The sequence below is a fragment of the Neopsephotus bourkii genome, unplaced genomic scaffold, assembly GCF_033783945.1.
Source record: "Neopsephotus bourkii isolate Nb327-2 ecotype Australia unplaced genomic scaffold, CSIRO-AGI_Nbou_v1 NB_1765, whole genome shotgun sequence".
In the NCBI taxonomy this organism is placed as follows: Eukaryota; Metazoa; Chordata; class Aves; order Psittaciformes; family Psittacidae; genus Neopsephotus; species Neopsephotus bourkii.
The window spans coordinates 9,120,815-9,137,168 of NW_026902239.1; positions in this window are offsets into that span (position 1 = coordinate 9,120,815).

A 16,354-nucleotide genomic window follows, 5' to 3' on the forward strand; every position below is an offset into this window, starting at 1 on the left:
ACTAGAGCAAAAGAAAGACCTTGTTACAAGAGTTCTCTTTATCTGTGGATATTAATCAACTGCATTTACTCCCTTAGAAGTAGGTCTAAACACTTGTAAAATATCCCACCAGCTCAAAAGGTTCACATACAGCAATAACACATAATTTTGACTTTCACCACAGTATGCCCTATTTTTAAACAATGAAAGTTAGCAGACAAAAATATATTTTGCAGGAAAAGGCAAAAACTGAATGACTTTAAACATTACTCTGGAGTCAAACTCTTTGAAAATAAACTGTAAGGTCATCACAATGATAATTTAGAACTACGTATAAATTCATATTTCATATGCACTATCTACTTGTTAGTCAGGCAATTTCCACTGTCTGTCTGTCTTTCCTTCTTTACAAGGTGATCCCTTTCTAGAGGAAAGATAACTCATTTTCAGCCCTGCTATTAATCTACCTTCAAACCAAAGCAGAAGGGTGGAGCCTTGCCTTCAGAGACTGCAAAGAAACAGGACCTCCTACTATTTGTTTCTAAACAATCTGTAATTCTTTCTTTGGTTTCACCATGACTACAACCTTTATAAACATACCATAAATTAACTAAAGTCATTCAGAGGCTTGGTTCCCAAACTTACTGGATTCCCATAAATCATATTCTGCTTGATGATAGCTGTGAGACTGTTTGGAGTGTTACTCAGAAATTGGTGATAGCAAAATCAATTCCATTTTTATAGAATATATGGTTCTAAGTGCAGAGAAACTATGAGCCCCTTTTAAAACCCAATCATCACCTTTTGTGTCACCAGAAAATTTAGTTAAGTAACTATTTTCTTTCCCTATTTTTGATAGAAGATGTTTAGAGATCACTGCAAGAAGCTTTTCTATCATGAGTTATAATGCTGTGATATGGGCTTTGCTCATTTGCAGAGTATACATATATACTCACCCCATAGGTGGAGAACTGGATTGGATAGAAAGTTATAAACTTCAGTACTGAAAAGGACTGAGCCTCCTGTAAAAAGCTGTCAACCCTGCATTTCCATATCAGACAAATCAAAGACAGGAATTTCTTTATCTGTCCATACGCGATTATACAGTGAGTGCTAAGGATAGAGGCTTTTCAGCTGCTACACAGTGATGCACAGTGCAACACCCAAACTGCCTGCCCAAAAGATAACTCATGCACCAGTATTAACAGTATAAAATTAGCACAGGACTTCATTACAATTAATTGACTGTGCTTTTGCAAGTACAGGTTCATGACTTTCAGCAGCAGTGCCAGCTGAAGTAGCTCTTCTCTTAACCCTACAAGTCCTTCTGATCCTTGCACTGCACAGTCTACAGCAGATCAGACATCTGGTCAGATTCAAAATAGATTAAAATGAGGGAACTTCCCAAACAGGCATGAAACATACAGTTTAGTAGAGCTAACACACTGTCCGAGTGCCCCTCTCCATGGCATCGCATTATCCTGAAAAGATATACTACCAGGCTTTCTCATTTATGGGATGGCAGGGGGTGTTTTGGCCACTGATATAATTAAACTAGCAGATATGGCTATGGGAAACCATACTGATTTTTCTATTTTTAATTTTTTTTTTTTTTTTTTGGCCATGCCTGCACCCTGAGGGTAAGTAATTTATTTGAAGTTACCTGGTGCTCTGGTGCTTTAAAATATTCAGTGGCACATTAAATAGAGACCTTTTGACTAATTGAAATGATGCACAATGCAGCTTTTTAGAAGTGGTGGTGAAGTGGTTTTTGTTGGTTGGTTTGGTTTTGGGGTTTTTTGCTTCTTTTTCCTCTGGAAGTCCATGGAAGCCCTCATGTAGAAGAATTACCCACATTTTATTCTTCAATTTAAAAATAATTCATCAGCTAATCTTTACTGCACAGAAAATTGAATCCTATTTGGACCAGTTTGTTTTCTGTTGTAGAGGTAAAGGCTGTCATTCTACTCATCTAAAGAAAGCTGTAACTAGATGAGTAAAATGTATGGAGGAAAAAGCAGCTTAAATACTAGCTTGCTGATGAAATGATATCATCAGGATGAATTGATTATGTGGTCTCCTTGAATAGGTGCACACTCAGCCACTATGACTCTTGTCATTTCCTCAAATTGACCCAGAAGGCTCATATTGTTATGTCTGTGCTAATCTGCATGATCCTCCCTTGCATGCTGACTTTGCAAGGACAGCTGTATTTCGGCAATCAGTTGAAATGCTTCTTTTGAAAATATGGTTATTCAATACGTGGTTTTTAATGAGGTATTACTATACGGGCTATACTATGTAGCTTCCCTAAGGATAAACTTACTCCAGATGAAAAGGATCATCTGGTTTAAAATGGTCAAAGTTGATTTTTTTTGTGATTTATTTTCAGCTAGCAGGAGATAAGGTACTTACCCTTTCTAAAACAGGGCCTAATCCTGCAGTCTGAACAGACTGATTGAAAAGTTACATTTAGCTAAAAATAAAAAAAAATAAAAAAAAATAGTATTTGTGAACTGTACCCGCAAATTCCAGAAAGGTAGACTGAAAATTAGAAGTGAAACGTTTGGAGATCCCTCCCTCAATTAAGCCCCTACAGATCTTGGTTTGGCTCATACCATATCTGACAGACCCACTAGAGTCTGGAATATGGGACTGAAAATAATACGGGAAAAAATCCCTTCATAAGACTTCTGTTCAAAACCACCAAACAAAGTAAGCCCATCATAATGGTATTATGATGTTCCTGCTTTTGTCATGAAGTGGAACCGATAACTTCAATCAAATGAAAAATAATGTCAAAGAGAGAATAACCCTCTTACCAAATTTATTATTCTTAAAATGAATTCAAAATATTTTTAAATTTTATAAAAAAATAACCTTCTTATCTGACTTGCTATTTTTATAATATATCAAAAATATTTTTAAATTATTTACAAAAATTGAAGCAGAGTTCTCCTCATCAACTACTCCCTTCTCCATGCTTTTTCCTCCCTCCTCTAAATTTATAAAAAAGCTATGACATTCACACCAACTTTCTCTTTTTGTGCTTTCCTGCTCCTAAACTCCCTTAGGAAAGACTCAGGATTGTGCTAGTCTCTTTATGTTTCTTTCCCTTATATTAATAGCACTGTCTTTGGAACCACAGTAATTCTCATTCTTCTTTACTGGTTCCCATATCACCAATTCCTGAAACACATTTTGAAACTTTTACTATTTCCTTGACCATTCTCCCGCTACAAAATATGTGAATACTTCTGCAAAGAACAGATTTGTGTATCATAAAGAATGCAGTGTTTGAGTAGCCCAATTTTCTTACACCTGTTTGGCAGAAAGAGTGTGCATTGTATTTGAAAGATAATGACTAGCGTATAACCCAAAGATTTCCCTTCTCTATGAAAAAAAACCAAACATGCTTAGTGCATTGGAAAGATAGCTTGACCTTCTTTCTTCAGGGAAACTGGTTTTGATTCATTATGGAAGCTTATCAAAGGCGGGAAGGCTAAAAGAATTATTTCAGTCCGCATTTATATGACCAGAGCTCATTCTTAATATGCTTAAAAAATTTTAAAAGAACAGAAATAATTATCTGAATAAAAAAATCGATGATACGCTATTTGCCAATATTTTGTAATCCATTGCTTCTGTATGCCCACTGAAAAGCAATGTTGGTATAACTTCTTTAGAAAAAAAATACCACAGGATTTTCTACTTGCCTCCAGCAATGCTTTTAATGCAGCTGCTCTTGCTATATCTCATATGTTTAGCTACAGTAGTCTTGAAAAACTCAAAATGGGTATAAGGTTTTGCAGCTTCAATATAATACAAGTTTAGTAGTCTCTGGCAATGATGAGCCATTTACTTAATTTTTGCGATAGTACACAAAGTGCCAGAGTCTAACATCAGAAAATTCTGTTGTCAGGTCAAACATTAAAGAATCGAATAACATCTCACAATTTTGGTATGGCTTTCAGAATGGTATTTTGCTTCACTTAAATTCCTATGACTAAAACCTGTTTCCTAAAGGGTCTTTTGCCTGAGTAAAACAGATCAGATTCAGAACTGATATTTGTCTTTCTTTCTTGTACTTTCCAGCACCCCACAAAAGTCAAGATAGACATACAAGCTTAAGTAAGGCACTTAAGGATTCCAATGGAACTTGCTTCTCTTGTAGACCACATCTTGCTTTAACTATTCAATTCAAAAACATATCCAAGTAATGTACCTTAGGAAAATGAAGGTGTTCTACTCACAGAAGGACTGTTAACCTTCCGGTACTCAAAAATTTCACTCATATCAGGAGATGAAAGTTTGGAAGTGTGGAAGACAGGGTAAAGTCAGTAATTTCAGTCAAACCCTTTCCACCGAGTTTGCAATGATTCTGGTTTGGACATGTTCTGGATTTTCTCAATAATATTAAATAATAACATAGAACTCTTTCTTTCATATATAGCCAGTCATCATAGTTAGAAATTCAGAAAAATCAAACCCTGTCAAGACTTTTTGGAGAAGGAGTAGACATAATGTCTGCTGCTTCATCTGAGAAGGAGAGAAAGGAAAGGGGAACTATGAAGACTGTCCAGCCTAATGTTTCTGGGGTAGGTAAGGGAAGCTTTGAAACTGTTCTACCATATTCTGGATGGCAACTGGACTCAAAACACCATTCAGCAGATGAGAGTAACTACAGCAATGGCAGCTCATACCTCATCCTGTCCTAGGACCTTTGACGGGGGAAAACAGAAAGATGGCACAGATCTGGTTGGCCGCCATAACCAAAATTTAACTCTCTTTGTTGATGGGGTGACATACAAGGACCTGAATGAGCTAGAGAAGTGGAACAAATATCTTTCACTTTGCTATGCAAAGCAGAGAACCTTTGGGTCTTGTGAATCTCCATTTGAACTCCTCTTGCTCTTCCTTCAGTTCAGATGTTTGCAACTCTCAGCTATGAGAATGAAAACACAAGACTGGGGCCTGAGGCTGTATTCTTGCCAGGACTGACATTCACAGGGCTGGCTAGACATGTCTTCTTATAAGTACAGGCAGAAGAGTACCCACACATGTGTGTGTTAGCATATATATGTGTATGTGAAAATTTCACTTTCTCTCCCATATAGGTTATAATATTAATGGATTTTAAAATGATATTCTGGAAGAACTCTTCAGTAGTGTTTCTTGGTAGAAATGTTTTCTGGATATTTTGCTCTTGAAAACTTTCTGGGTTAAGGATTGTCATTCTGACACACAGAGACCAAATTAGTTGAAAAGGTAATGCATTAAATCCTTACCAAATCACAGGTGCATGCTGCTGCAAAATTGGCTATATAAAATCTTAGGAAATAAAAAAAAAAAAAAAAAAGTTTTTTTTCCCCTTGACATTAAGTAGTTTATTTTATATGGCTTATGATATGCTTTCATAAAATACGGTGAAGACTTTAAAATGCATTAATTTTGCTTTATGTAAAAGAACTGTGTGATCTTGGACAAAATGATTGGTATAAAAAAATTTAATAACACTTAAGTTTCTGGTGATTTATGCTTTCTGAGGAATCCAGCAAACTAAGGAGGGGACCCAAGTATATGTTTGTAGACTATGTCATTTTCAATTTATTAACAAGCAGGAAGCAAGAGAAAAAGGATTACATGTTCTCCTTCTTCCAGCCTCTTTCAGGAAGGCAAACTCCCAAAATGGCTGGAAAAGTTCCAGAAGAGGAGTCTTGTGTCTCTCTGAATTTGGGATGAAGCAACTGGCAGGGCTCTGTGCCAAAAAGGTGTTGGCTGCCACCATGGCTGTACCCAATGTGGGCTTAGAACAGGACAGTGTTTCTATTTATTTTCAGCTGTTTTCTTACTCCTTCTTCTTTTGAAGAAATTCTTATAAAAACATTTATCTTGTCATCATGTGTAAATTATGTAGTATATTTTCAGTATTAGAAGGTTATGTCCACTCCACTGTGGGTTATATATCAAGATTCCTGCAGCTGTTCTGAAAAGTATTTTACTCTGAAGATACTCCAAAGTTCTGGTTGACTTGAATTTGGAATAAGGATTTTGCCATTATACGCTTTATGAGAGGGAGACTGGTAAATGTCTGGACTTTGGAACTGACTTTGTGATATTTGGACTGCACATACACATCATGTGGTGAATTAGCATGTGGTGTTCTTATGCAAACAATAAAAACAAAACAAAGAAAGAATTAAAAGTGCATTTAAGAAAATGAGTTTCAGCATATGACTAAAACAATCCCATAACTGCAAGAACTTTGCGGTAAAGGTACATATTTGCCAAAAATATCTGCTAGTGTGGAAGCCCTGTATTCAAACCCCTCAATTTAGCACTAAGCACAGATGCTGTTACTTAGTTAACATCAAGTATCATAGAAAAATTAAGTGAGGTCTAGAGACTGTGCTTCAGAGCAAGATGCAGTAGTCAAACTTACTGGGGTAAAATCTCGCTCCTGTTTTCAGCAGTATAGACCACTTTGTATGACTTCAGAGTTAGATCAGTCTAAAAGGGGAAAATTTGGCCCAGAATGTACCTAAAGACAAACAAACAGAAAAGTCAACGATCTTAAAAAGTAAAAATGATGGACATCACAAAAAGTTCAGCCAACAAGTTCTTTATCTCAGCCAACTGATAATCTCCTTTCAGCAACTGCAATACCCAGTCAGCTGAGCCCCTAAGAAAATGTAATGCTTAAATGCAGTGACAAGAATGGATTTTATTATTGGAGACAAAGACACACAATTCTACATTTTTAATACTGATCTCTGAAATGTTAATAACTTCTGCTATTTACCTCAGCTGAACGAAGATTTGGATCCCACTGCAGACCAGATAACATATAAACAGAAAGTAGCTTGCCCATCTAAAACATAACTGACAGCATAGTATCATAAAAACTGATTGTCTGCAAATTTTTAGTAGTTGGCTTCCTTTCAGATCAAAGGGCTTCAGTTCTTAGAACCACTTATATTGGAGATTACATTTGTTCTTCCTGGACTTTTCCTAAGCGGAAGGGTTTTCCCCAATGCAATTGGTCAAATCTTTTATATACTACTTATGTACTACTACCATAAAAAGAACTTCAGTAAGGCTGCATTCTCTATTACACTTAAACACTTCTGCAGCTAGAATTGATCAATTACTGTGAAATATTTTCGGCAAGTGTTCACTCTGATTTTGTAAAAGATACCTTTATTTCAGCTTAGCTTTTGCAAAGTTAATGATATGAAGTTTATCATCAGGAATATGGATTTAAGCACTTTAATCATACTTTAGAAACTGTTTACTGAAAGGCATGTTTACATCTGTCTTCTGCAAGCTTCCAGCTAAGAATTATGCATACGTTCACTCAGGACAAAGAAACATAACATGCAAACTAACTGGCTGATTACAGGCTGCTGCCTTTCAAATGCTAACCGTGAAAACAGATGGCTGATCAGTGAGCTAAAAACCAAGACTCACTAAAAATATTCAACAAACAAGTCTGAATGGTGAATACACTTGCAAAAACTGAATTACTCACGAATGATTCATGGTAAAGAAGGAAACTGTTGTGTATTATCTGCTCAAAAAAGTTTTAGGAGTACTGCAAGCTTCACAACATTTAAATAAGATACTTTTGCTGTTGAAAAGAAATATAATTAAAATGGATGGCTAATGATAAGAATTTCAGAAATGCTGCAAAATTCAATCAATCAGTACTCAAGAGTCTCATACAATAACAAAACCTAATTTCTTATCAGAGAAAACAGATACCTGAAACTGAAATATGGAAGCAGGACAAAAACATTTTTTTCAGTTGCGTAGGATGCCTTCCTCTGTTATATTGCTCTTTTACTCACAGGATACATCATAATGTATATGAAGCAACAATTATAGGACATGTTTGAATAATAGATTAATGTGACCTGATAAGGAGAACTTAACCAAGTTTTGACAAGTCTCCACAGATTTAGTGTTGGATCCTTTTTTTTTTTCTTAAGAATAAAGAATACTTTCAAATAAAGATTCACGCAAAAAATGCAACAAGGTTTTCGAACACAAAGGTTTAAAAAAAAAAAAAAGTAAGATTTAAGCATGGATAATAAAACTTTGGCTTCACTCATTTACATGAGATCTTTCTGAAAAATACAAATGTATCACCAAGTATTGAGAAAAAAATATATACCTAGAAAAACAGGTATTAAGAATAAAAATTCTGTAACCTTCACCAAGTCATAGCAGCAGGTACCGGGTTGTGTGTGGTGGATGGGTAGAATTGTATCTTATTTGCGTAGTTCGAGAGCTTGAATCCTCATAATTAGATTCTCTGCTGGCTTCATATGAGCTCAAGCAAGATTGAAAAATAATACATTAAACTAGTAGCATAAAGGTACAGTTTCAAACAGGCTCAGGAAGTCTGGAAAAAAAACCCTGCTTCCCTCTTAATCAGTTACCTTCTGCAATGTTTTTGTTATTAGAACTCCAACAGTTAACAAGGTAGTAAGAACCTTGCTTCTTACCATAAGGAAAACAGCAGAATGACCTGCCCCCAGTTTAATCTTTCATAAGCAGCAGAATTTGATTGTGTTTTCTATCAACTGAGTCTTGGCCTTGAAATCTGGGGTATAGATATTTATATGAATAAAAACCTCTGGAAACAGAGAACAATTTTGACACTGCAATTCAGAAACATTCCCATGCTGGCTGCTCCACTTACATGCTGAACAACTCTAGGAGAAAATGTTTTTATGTGTTTCTTTATATCCCCAGGAATGTCCTCCTCCAACAGCTCACATCTCTGGTGTAGATTAGTTATGGACCTTTCATGCTGATGAGGTAATCCCCTTAATGTACTATACACCATAGGATATCCTCCTCTGTTTCATGTCCTGACATTCCTAAAGGTCAGGAAAATGTTTCATGTGGTGCTAGACCCTATTTAAATGGGAAATTACAAGAAGAAACCAAACTTTATTTTTCTCTGAGTTCCTACGGATAGTACAAGTCTAGGTAAAAAAGGACTGAGAGTGCATCTTGTATTAAAAGTACAGTCATAGTTTTGCTCAAAATTTGATATGCATCTCTAAAGATTTAATTCCAATATAGTGATTGGTAAACAAAGTGGTACTCATATAGTAAGATGAGATCCATATTGTAACTGCTAAGAAGTTTACTCATAGAAAATGTAGACTTCACATCAAACAGTAACAGCATAAAAATAATTTATGTTGAATGCAAAAATTACTGCCCTAAACACATGACTTTTATTAAAAGTATACTTCCTCTGTAACAGAGGCATGTAAAAATTAAATTAACTCAGAAATAAAGATATTTTGTTACACAAATTATGTCTCAAACACAGTCCACATTTCTTTTCAAGAGGGATGCAGACAAGAGTTAAACTTACTGAGCTCTAAAACTATTATACACAAGTTTTTTAACAAACATTATAATTTTACACGAAATTAGCAAAAGAAAACAAAAAAGTTTGTATTTCAAAAGTGTTTCTTTACCGTTAGGAGTATTTTGATTGTTTAAGCAATAACTTCGTGTTAGTTTTTTAACGAACTGATATTAGTAGAGTTTTAAAGACCAGTTGCAGTACAGCTGTAAACATTCGGCTTTGAATTTTTAGAAGTTTTGTCAAAATAATATATATTTCTCAGAGAAAAAAATATAATGAAACAAAATATTTTTCAATTAACAATAAACACTGAAGAAATTAAATTGTTCACATTTACATTGGATCTGATGCCTTCTTCTTTCTCACTAACAAGAAGGGGGAAAAAAAATTAGGTTTTGGTTTGTTGCTGGTTTGCTTTCTTTTTTGTTTTTTGTTTTCTGTTTGGAGGGTTTTTTTTTTGTTTTTTTTCCTGACAATGACAGCATATTTCCACAATTTTTAAGCAAAAGCATAGCATTACTAACAGAGGTTCATCTTGTGAATTGTCTCTTCAAAAGACCATCTAAGTTTGATAAGGAACATGAAGTATTTGCTTCACCTACTCTTTTCACTATTTAAAGCCCAGTACCTGTTGATATTACTGATTAGGTTCCAGTGTAAATGTTCTGCAACACTGCAATCGTCCTCTCCTCTTCCCTCCCCTCCCTCCCTCTCTTCCCTTCAATATTGAAGGGTTAGCAAAGAGGAACTGAAAATACTGGGAAGAAACTCTGCTTAGTTTTGAAAATTAAGACTATTAGGAATGTTATGGAAACTGGAAGACACCTCTGGGATATGAGTCATAATTGGATTTTCATGCTTGAATAAAGGAATATGATATCAAATATTTAGCAAGAAAAACTTTAAAATATCTATTAGTCCCCTTAGCTGGCAAAAATAAAAAAATAAAAATCCCCAAACAAAACAATAAAACAAAACCCTGGAAAAAAATTAATCCAAAAAAAACCCTCTCCATTCTCAACTGGAGAGTAGCCTGATATTTTAAACTGACGGTTCTTAAGGGAATAAAGCATAGCTCCAGGTAGTCTAAGTTCCATCTGGAGTTTTATTCATTAGAAAATATCGAGAGTTCCTGAACTGCAGAAAAAAAAAGTTAAAAAAAATTAAATTTCTTAAAAGTTTATACATAAAATCCAGTACTTGCAGATGTGGAGAGAAGGTCTTCACACATCAAAACAAGCATTTTAAACTACAGTCAGTAGAGACAAAATAATACCTTTCTGGTAAATCACCAGATTTCTAAGACATCCTTTTAGAGACACATTGCCTTCTGCTTCAGCAGAAATTTCACCAAAAAGAGAGCCATTAGAAAAGTTTTCATTAGAAGAAAGGCATATCCAGCTTATCCCATCCTCTTCCTTGTGAGAGAAAGTGGGCAAGCAAGAAGTAGGAAAAAAACATGTTAGCAGAATTATCCAAGGTACAATTCATGTCAATACATGAACGTTTGTTTTGGAGAAGGTCAGTGTAATTAACCATCCATTCTACCCAAGTAAAGATGATTTGGAAAGGTGTATTCTTTTTATTTCCAGGAAAACCTTGCAAAAGATGCTAGGTTCATGAAAATAATATGCCAAAGTAAAACTGCTGTGCTTGCACTCTTCCTGTGTTTTTAATATTGCCTGTTCTTATAACTTTTGGCCAAAGCTGCACTGACAGCTAGCTGTTTAGCAAATAAGAAAAGTTCAACATAAGGCACAGTAGCGTGAACAATAAAATCAACAATAAAATTTGTGTTTGGAGGCACAAAATTACCGTACAATTAACACCTCCTCAAGCCAGTAAGTTATTCCATACCTTGTTGAGACTTAACTTCAAAAATTGCGGTCAACAAAAAGTATCATTAAGGCCTGGGCCCTACTTTCACAACCCCACAACGTTTGTGTTTGTGTTACAGAGACATTAATGTGAACAGGAAAAAGGAAGGAAGAAATGATATTTCAGAAATCTTGTGTAAGGACTACTATATCCTATGCTTGGTTTATCCCCAAATACAAATGTTTTTTGGGAACATTTAATATTTGTCTTTTACTCACAATTTAGGATAAACTAAAGCAAATTAATTAAAATATTATATATTAATGTCCATAAAAGCACAGAAAAACTTACAGGTACAGTTAAAAACGGCTAGACAATTCCCCAGGTCAGGCCTGCTATAGAATCATGAGGAAAGATACCAACACCATTCCAGTACTGATGTCCACTGAAATTCTCCCAGGGTGTTATGCATAAGGCAGTGTGTCTCCCAGGAGCTGGATATTTGCCCAAAGCACATCCATGGCTAGCAGGAGAGCACAAGCCAACAGAGCCACAATAGCCGAGACCAGGAGAAGCACGATATCCTGCCTAGACTTCTGAGACAGAAGCTTTCTTCTTTACAGCTATCTTCTGAAACAGTGGATTCAAACTCATTTCAGATCATTTGTATGCAAGACATTGTATAAGTCTGAAATAATACCAGTGATGGGGCTAGATTCTGATTTTTTTTCCTATTTGGAACCTTTCTTAGCCAACTGTTCCTTTTCTCATTCCCATTTTATAAACTTCAGTCAAAGAGAGGAAGAGAAAGCTGCACCTAGTTGTTGATGGCTTCTTTGAAGCTTTTTTCTTAAATTCTCTTGAATTCAGTATACGTTTCAAAGCCAACAGACTGCTGAAGAATTCTTGTGCTGACTACAGTGCCTAATCATCAAGTTAACCATTTCTGGTAACTTTCCCTCTTTCCACTAAAAAATAAACACCACCCCTTCCACATGACCCTGCCCCCCCCCAAAAGCAACCCAAAATGAAAAAAAAAAACCACAAATCAACCCCCCAAAAAACATGAGTTCTGCATGATTCTGCATGAGTTCTATAATTCTGCAGCCACTTATATATATATATACATATAAGCCCTGAGGAGAAGGGCTTGGGGCTGTTGGCTGATGAGAAGCTCAACTTGATCCAGCTTCGGTGTGCGCTTGCAGCCCAGAAAGCCAACCGCATCCTGGGTTGCATCAAAAGGAGTGTGGCCAGCAGGTCAAGGGAGGTGATTATTCCCCTTTACATTACTCTCATAAGACCCACCTGCAGTACTGTGCTCAGCTCTGGGGCCTCCAGTACAAGAGGGACATGGACCTGCTTGAGTGAATCCAGATGAGGTCACAAAGCTGATCAGAGGACTGGAGCTCTTCTCCTCTGAAGACAGGCTGAGAGAGTTGGGCTTGTTCAGCCTGGAGATGAGAAGGTTCTGGGAAAACCTTACAGAAGCCTTCCAGTGGCCTCAACTCTGGCAATGTTCAGGGCCAGGCTGGACAGGGCTTTGCGACCTGGTCTAGTGAAAAGTGTCCCAGCCCATAGCAGGGAAAAACTTTAGCTGAACTTAAGGTTGGACAGACATAGCACTAACTTTATCAGAAAAAGCTTTAGAAGAGGACTGTTACCTAGACTATATGAAAACTACTGCCCTCTTCTTGCAAAGCCAGCCCTTTAAATTTGCCAAGTATAGGAACCCACAATTAAACTTCAACATGAAAAACGAATTGTGAAACTATAGAAGCACAGAAGGTTGGTCAGACAATCACTACGCCATGTGCTTACCTTTCCCTTTTCCTTACTGCTCCCACCATTTTAGTATTTCTTTTTTAATTAGGGTCTTTCTTTAACTCATTTACTCATTTTTAATTGTGAAACAGCCTTCAGAAATCAGCAATATTTAAACAACTGACAGATTCTGGACACAGCACTGTATGCACGGTTTTCTCTGAAGAGTGAAAACAAACTAAATAATAATGAATTTAAACATGTCTAAACCCCGACCGGTGCGTTAACTTTAGCTTTTACTCTCCGAGTACCCTTCAACAGCTCAGACTAGAGCTTAGGATTTCAGCTATGCAACAGAGTTATTAAAACTGGCTTACATGTTACTTAAATGTTTTCCTAATCTGGTCTATTTATAAAACTTGGAGTAAATCTCATTAAAACTGATTTCAGTTATATAATCTGATCTGTGTGTACTTACCTGAAGTTAAACAAACTGAAAAATTCACATTAGGCTGTCAATTTCAGAGGTTAGACCAAACACAATTACACCAGTCTACACCTTATATAAGGGGTTAGAATATCCAGCTAATCCAACCCTATTTCTTACTACATATATTTGGAAGAGTTTGAACTTTATAATATTTTATTCAGGATATTTTCAATTGCCAAAATACGTATCTCTCTCTGTTTTTACACACTTAGGAAGCAAAATAGGAGTGTCTGTTTCTGTAGAGCCTGACTGACCTAGTGCTAGGAGGTTAAGGGCAAGCCATTCCTGTAGGAAGTGCCCTTGGTTTTATTTAAGCGCTGCAATCACATTATTACCCAGTAGTAAAGCTGTGTCTACATTTCTTTTGTAAACGAGAAGTAATTTTAGGGCTGTTTAGGCATTTTTCTACGCTCTACCAAGTTCTCAATGCACTCAAATTATTCCCCCAGGAAAGTGACCTTCTCAGTAAGAAACTTGATCTTACGGGTATCAAATGACCTGAAAAGATCTTTCAGAGGTATGGTCAGGATAACATTAATAACCCAGCTCACGGGAGAATATTATGTACCACAGCCTGTGTGAATTTGATGAATGTGGACTGCAAAGAAACTGACATAACCCCAACATTGTTCACCAAACAGTAAATGAATGAATTCCAGCTGACTACATCTGCAGAACTATGAGCTGTCAGGTAGGCAGACTCGTCACCAACTTCCTCAAAAAGCTGCAATTCTGTATTTAGCACAACAAAAATGTTGTCGGCATCTTCTCACCCTAGAATTGAAACTACTCAAACATGTAAGGAATTTGTTCTATTATGCTTTTTATCACACACAAGTATATTACCACAGCAGCTGCAAGTACAGTACCCTTAAAAGTACCAAGGAATATATATTCCAATACATACAGAGAGCACTTTGAACTGAAAAACTACACCCAGCACTTTGAAACACCCTGAAGAACTTAAATTTTACATATAGCTTGCAGCTCTGGAAAAAAGAATTTTACTTTACTGTAACTAGCATTTTTATTTGAAATATAAGTCACACCTTCTAAATATATATTCATAATCATAAGTCACCTCAAACCCCTATGTATTTAGGAGTTACAATGCCCTATCATTACTTGTTCTAAGATGATAAAAGCCTAATGGAATGCCAAGTCAGCAATTCAACCAATACAAACTATATATTTTATAGTTGATGTTGCTATATGAGAAATGTCCTAATCAAAAACCTCCTATATAATACTGCCCGCAGAACATACCAGTTTCTAAAAATGAGGCTATGCTGTACAAACAACTACAGGCCTATAACTAAGAAAGCTATCTGATGCTGAAACATCGAGCTTTGAAGAAAGAGAAATCTTCAGGATCTATCAAAGCTTCACATGTCTAACTTTTACCCTCTCAGCATGGATCAGCTTTTCTGGGGTGAATGGGATTTTTTTTAAACGTTAATCATCCCACATGTGTCAGCAGTGCAGGATTGTTAGAAACAAAAATATCTGGAAGTGTCACAGCCTATAGTACACTTTTGAGTAGGAAAATCCAGAATATATTCTCTAACAGAAAGTTACTGCAAGAAAGAAGACAGTTTCTGCTCTATCCCCATCTTATGGCTAGAAAAAGAACTGTCCTATTGCAGCATACATACTTCTGAATATTTTGCCTTTATTGTATCACTATAACCAGAGAATATTTACTATCTGCATTATGCACCTTAAGATTCTTTTTAGCTGTGTTTAACTGTGCACTCCTCTACATACAAGCACAATGAAACTCCAAAGGCATAAATATCACCTCTAGCTCCTCTGTTGATTTTCTGAATCAAAACAGCAAACTTAATGATTCAACATAACTTCAGATTCAAATAGAACAGTAATTATTTGGGCCCTAACCCATAAAAGTATAGAAGTTCAGATATTCCTGTTGACTCTTTCAGGAGTTGAACAGCCAGATCTCTCCGTAGATCTAACCTTCACTGATACACCATTCTTAATAGTCACACATTTTAAAAATACTTTTAAAACTAATAATCAGATTATTTATACCACTCAGGAATATTAAACTTACATACACTACAAACCAAAAGTATTTATGAATCTAGTTTTAAACCTTTAACAACTACTTTCTCCATTTATCCTGAAAGCAAAATGTTACAATGAGAGCTAAAATAGTGTATACTCCTCATGAGAAGACTTAGTCAAGTTGGCAAATAGCAGGTTCTCTCCCATCAGTTACTCTATACATGAAAAGAAACAAAAATAGCAGCAGCACCACCCTACAAATGAAAACATAGTTTTCCCTCATCATCACTCACTTACCAATAAACACTTCTCTTTTTGTGCCTTAATCACCTGTGATGCCACTCAATGGCCCAGAGACTAACCAGCTACATGAAAAACCAAAGCCCAAGACATGGACCACCTGAATTTTCCCACATTCTTCTTTTTTCTCCATTTTGACATTTCCCTCTTCCTTGACGGTCATACTGAAAGGGTGGAATAGGACATATCATGGAAGAACACTGGGAAAACTGCAAAAAGAAGAGAGAATGGAAAAACTGGATAATGTCTCAGTAAGCCTTTAATTTTTTAGGCAATCTATCCCACTTTCCTGAGGAAATGAAGAATCATAATTGTATTTGTCTCTGAGCACCTCTCCTTCCTAAAATCTCTTGACCCTTTAAAATGAAAGGAAATTCTATAGTGAGTCAATAGTCTCAATGGTTTCCAAACACTAAATTTCTCCAGGTTTCATGAAACAGTCGAGTAGATGAGATGCCTTATTAATGTATCAGCATGACTCTTCTCTCAATAATTCCTGCCTTTTCCTCCTAATGGCAAAGCATCAACACAGGAATTCAAATAAGAGAACCCAACTTCATTAAGCCTTCTACCACAGATCT